This window comes from Mustela putorius, unplaced genomic scaffold, assembly GCF_011764305.1.
Source record: "Mustela putorius furo isolate JIRA1106 unplaced genomic scaffold, ASM1176430v1.1 tig00000695_pilon_pilon_pilon, whole genome shotgun sequence".
Classification (NCBI taxonomy): domain Eukaryota; kingdom Metazoa; phylum Chordata; class Mammalia; order Carnivora; family Mustelidae; genus Mustela; species Mustela putorius.
Genome location: NW_025421447.1, coordinates 4158238 through 4163787, shown reverse-complemented (window position 1 = coordinate 4163787; position 5550 = coordinate 4158238). Strand labels below are relative to the sequence as shown.

Sequence of the window (5550 nt, the reverse complement as noted above, 5' to 3'; positions counted from 1 at the left end):
CACGTGTGAAAATGGTTCCTGCCACCATGGCAGAGCTAGGCTGATGGCAATTCCCTGAAGCCAAATCATCAGGAACACACCTCCCAGGAAACAAACTGGGGATTTTATTCCTTGCAACCAGAAAGTACACACCCCATGGTCTCAGGAAGAGGGTGTTAGCAAAAACCTATTGTAGTTGGGAAATGCCCTTCACAGTGTCCTTCATGATACAAGTGCGAGGGAACATCACCTAAAGGTGAGGAACACACTTTTATTGTGGTTCTTGATTTCTTTGTTTGTTTATCAACATGACCAAATTTTATTTGGAATGAGAATTAAAAGGACATTTGACAGTTGAGGAATGTATATATATTCTGATCCAGTTGTACAAGTAATCTAGGTTAAATTACCAAGGAAATTTTACATTATTTCATCAAGCAGCAATATAATTAAAAGGGCTAAAAACCATGCATTCCTTAAGTAACTGGGAGGACCAAAATGCATCTTACCAGAGAAAAACATGTGAGAATACAAAGAAAAGAGAATTCTGTCATTTACCAGGGAAAGAGCACGAAGACAGTCCTCCCCATCACAAGTCAGGCAGTTGAGTTTACCACATTTGGGGATATCACAAGAGTCAGCAAGACCGTCGTGCAATGGTCAAACCTCATCCTGGGAAAACCACCTACTTGATAGTGGCATTTTCCCTGCTAAGTAAATATGACTCCCTCCTCTTCTGCTCCAGTCCAGCCTCACCGGCTGTCCACCCCACATACATGTTCACTCGCCACCCTGACCCCCAAAATCCTTGGCACCCTGTCCTGTCCTAAGCATACTCACCTTCCACAGGAGTCTTTCTGATACAATGGAAGAAAAAGCACTGCTACATCCTCTGTCCCAGGAATTCTCTGGCCCAGAACTGCCCCGCAAGGGCACCTGTTTGACATTAGACACGTTGCGCCCATGACATCAGGGGCAAACACACACATGCACACATGCACGCATGCACACAGAGCACTCATCACAGGGAAGGCTGTCCCAGCTTGAGAGGAACGTGAGGGAGGACTTTCCAGCAGACAGAGAAGCACAGATCCATCTCTCTCTCTCTCTCTCTCTCTCTCTGTCTCTCTCTCTCTCTGCCCCCTTCCTTAGAACCTGTTTTGAGGAGACAGAGTACATTGGCTGCACTTGTGGAACTCAGCCTCCTAGCCAGTGCCCCACGCACCCCCCAGGCCTGGACACTCCGGGGGAGGGGGCGGGAAACCCAAAATCAGAAACTTCTGGGCCATGCCTTGGGCTGACACCTGCCAGCAACATCCCAGGCCCTGAGAACACCACCAGGACCAGCTTCTTCACCAGGTGGGCTCCTAGGGCAGAGCTGCGGTGCCCTCTGGTGGCCGCCCGAAAGAGAGCGCCCAAGGATTCTGCCTCTGAGGGCAGGGCCAAAGGAAACCATCCCTTCTGCTCCCTTAGACTGGGCTCTGGGTTCACAGTAGGGGGTTAGCAGGTTCCACATGCCCTGCTCTGCCGCTGCCTTCCCTCCCTCCAGCGTTTCCCCTCGGATGAAATTTCTGCATCAAAGTCAGCCTGTGGACCGAAAAAAGTCAGGTCTAGGAAGCAAAGCAAAACAAATACTCCCAGGAGACAAGTACTTGGCAATTCTATGGTCATGGAAGGAGCCCCCAGGATCCTAATTTGCCATAGTCTTGATTGTGCCTTGAGAGAATGCTTTTCTTTTATGGGACTGTTGTAATTCGAAAAGAAAGGGGGTGGAGGGGCATCCAACTTTAGTTGTCACATAAATTCATAGTGAGGTGGGGGCAGTAGGGACCCATGTTAATGCCAGGAACCTGTATGCATGTTCTATCACAGAGCAAGTGGGACACTGCAGAAGTGCTTATGCTAAGGACCTTGAAATGGTGAGATGATCCTGGATTCTCCAGGCAACCTCTGGAAAGACAAGGGGGTCTTAAAACTGGAAGAGGCAGAGAAGGAGGTCAGAAGGATGCTGTGTGAGGACGACTATCCCTGCTGGGGCTGGGGCTTAGCATAGAGGAGGGGCCTCTAAAAGCTGGAACAGGCAAATAGAACCACTGCTTCACCTAAAAAAAAATAGAAACTGTCAGATATTTTACCAGCAAAAATGGGATTTTTCAGGATAAAAGGGAAAGGTGATCTGGGAAAAATCAGCATTGGCAAATCCATAGGTGAGTCCAGAGAACAAATGGGAGGGACAGTTTTGAAAGAGGTCAGTTGGGAAGATTGTTCTAAAAGTCCATCGGGGTGAACTGTGAGTTGGAAGAGCACTGGTGTCTCCCTGGGAGAACAAAGCTAGCATTCCTGACTCTGGCCTGGTTAGTAGAGGCCTATGCCTGTGCAATGTCAAGTCCCTGTAAGGTCAGATCAGTCCCTCCCCTGGGGCTGTAGTGCCCTAGGAGGTAAGGAAGGCAGAGGAGCTCCCTTGCTAAAACCTCCAAACTGCATTTTAGTGCAGTTTCCCTTGACTAATTTCCACCCTCTCCTAGAGCCTTCAGAAGAGAAGGTGCCCTGTGGACATCTGGATTTTAGTCCACTGAGATCCTTGTTGGGACCTTGCACCCTCAGAACTGTAAGGTAAAAATGTGTGTGTGAGTGGAGCCCTTTCTGGGGTCTCTTGGGACCAGTAGGGGAGTGCCTGGATGGGAGCAAGGAATCCCTGACCCTCCTTTAGCACCAGCTTTGCAGTCCAGGGCTTTGACACAACTCGTGGCTCTCTTTATTTCCCTAGGGATCAGAAATCAGACCTGGGCTCAGTGTTACCCATGAGACACCCTAGAAAGGCTGGGAGAGAGCCCACACTTACCATGAGGCCACGTTGTGGTCAGTCTCATTCTTCCTGGGGAGAATGCTGGAGAGAAGAGAAATGAGCAGAGCAGGCTCAGGGGCTTTCAAGAGCCATGCCCACTGACACAGGAGAGCTCTTATCACAGACCTCAGGGCAGCATCCTCTCAGCCCCCACGCAAGGGGTGGGTGTCTCCTGCACTCTCCCCCAGTATTGACGAAAAACTGTCTTAGAAAAGCTAATGAGATGGCAGCAGTGGAGCAGCGGAAGAAGCTCACCTTCCCCAGGTTCTGCTCAGCCCTCAGGTCCACCTCCACAAGCTCTGGGACTGGGCCTCAGAGCAGGAGCTGCCACTGAACAGCACCCCCAGCAGCATAGGCTGACCCCACTTGGTGGAGGAGGAGGCACACAGTACTGAAGCCCCTGGGCAAGGCCAGGAAGGAGGCTTCCCCATGGACAAGCCCCAGGCGGTTAAGGCACTCCTGCTGGACCCCATCCTCTTGCCAGAGATGGTGGGCAACAGGGAGACTGCGCACAATGGCTAGACATTCAATCAGGTGGAAACCAAGCCACTACCCTGGCGAGGTCTCCATCACCTCCAACCTGGAAAGCAGGACAGCCCTGCATGGGCATCCTGGGACCACTCAGTCCTCCTGCTTCATCCTTCTCAAGTAGCCTTTTGGGCCCATAAGGGCACAGGCTTCTCTCAAAAAGAAAAAAAAAAAATACACAACAACAGCTGCCCTTTGTTCTGGCTCAGTGGTTTTTAAATACAAACTTGTAAGGGTTTTCTTACTTCAAGGTTGGGCCCTGGCTCTGGCTCTGCATTCTGTACAAGTCTATATTCAGACTGTACAAGTCTGTACAGACTGGATTTACTCTCCTACCTGAAAAAAACAAAGCAACTGCAAAGACACACAAGGTGCATAAAATGCAGATTTCCAAGTTTCTGGGCATCAGGGAAAGAAGAGAACCTTCCTAGACAGGAAAGCACACAGGTGAGCGGAGCCCTATATCTGCTCCAAGGAACTGGCTCAAGAGAGTTTCCAAGCGAGGCCACGGGGCAGGAGAACCTGAGCAGGAGCCCCATGGACATCCTGGAGCTGAGGACACTGAGTTGTGAGACCCCAGGACGCTGTCCCAGGAGGACAGTGTTGCAGAAAGTCACTTAGCCAGAGCTCTGCAGGAGATCGGGGGTGAGGTGCAGTGCGGTCCTACTCAGGACCATGGTCATCAATTGTCCTACTCCATGGATGGCAAGGTCTGCAACTCGGGGGCAATCATTTGAAAGGGGTAGAGAGAACAGCGCCTGGAGCTCTCGCAGGAAAAATGACCATAATCAGGAGACAGATCAGTCACCTGAACTGAACCCACAGATGATGCAGATGGGACAACTACCAGAAAATGACATAAGAACTTTTAGTGTGTTTACAATCAATTGAAAATGCGAAATAAATAAATAAATAATATAAACAAGACCCCATCTAAGAGATGAAAGTGACAATGTCTGAAAGGAATGTATGGCAAGAGATTGACAGCAATGAGAAAATGTAGAATAGAAATTCTGATAGAATCGTGTTGACTCTATAGATCCCTTTGAGTAGTATGGCCTTAGGAACTACAGTAAATCGGCCATACATGAGCACAGTTTCTTGCTCATTAGGTCTGTAATCTCCTACAGCAATGTTTTTTACTATTCAGTAAGCAGGTCTTACTTCTCCTTGAAGGAACTGATGCCTACATATTCTACTGTTTTGGGTGCCACTGTCAATGGAATTGCTTTTCTTAATCTCCTTCTCTGATCGATCATTGCTAGTGCATGGAAGCACACCTGATGTGTGTATACATGGTCCCTGCAACCTTACAGAATGAGTTTATGGACGCTAATATTCTTGTGTGTGGATGACTTGAGATTTTTCTATGTTTAGGAGCATGTGCTCTGTAAATAGAGATGCAGGTTGACCCTTGAAGAATGCAGGGTTAAGGGTGCTGACTCTCAAAGTCAAAAATCTGTGTATAATGTTTGACTGCCCAAGACTGAACTAGTAACTAGTAGCTGTGGACTGGAAGCCTTAGTGAAAACATAGTCAACTGATGCCTCTTTTGCAAGTTATTTGTATTCTACACTGTATACATATAATAAAGTAAGCTAGAGAAACAAATGGTATTAGGATAATTATAAGGATGAGAACATATAGTTAGAGTAGTATGCTTTGTTTATAAAAAGGGAACCCGGAAGTGTACACGTACTGTTCTAAAATATGTTGTACAAGGTCATCTATAGTTTTATTTCTTCCTTCCCACATGCTATTTACACGCTTGAGATTTGAAAGATATTCTTGCCCAGGATAGAATTTTATCTTTCTGCGTGTGGACACCCCTGGATTTTGCCCTCAGTGAGGAGGAGCGACAGATGGGATTTCACCTCAGCCCCAGAGCCTTGGATCAACACCTACAGGGATAATAAGACTACAGGAGTCCTTGTTCTTTGGACAGACGCTCCAAATTGAAGGACGGTGTCCACGGAGGCCATTGCAAGTAGGTCTCAGGGCTCTGGAGCTGCCCCCAGCAGGATGCCAGAGCAATCTCACTCTCTCACCTTCCCATCTTCCCTCTCTCTTTCCCCCTGCACTCCATGTTGCCGCCCCCTCCGCCCCCACCATCCTCCTGCTCCATTACAGCATTCCATAGGCATGCTTCTCCCTGCCACCAGCATCCCCGGCTGAGACCTTGGAGCTCTTCTGGGTGG

The 5550-nt window shown here is 48.6% G+C and overlaps 1 non-coding gene across 1 annotated transcript; it reads right to left on the bottom strand.

Annotated features, from left to right (window-relative positions):
• Positions 1 to 538: 538 nt before the first annotated feature.
• LOC123392952 lies at positions 539 to 701 on the bottom strand. Its single transcript, XR_006607676.1, has one exon. It is a non-coding gene; the product is annotated as a U1 spliceosomal RNA (small nuclear RNA).
• Between the last annotated feature and the right edge of the window lie 4849 nt (positions 702 to 5550).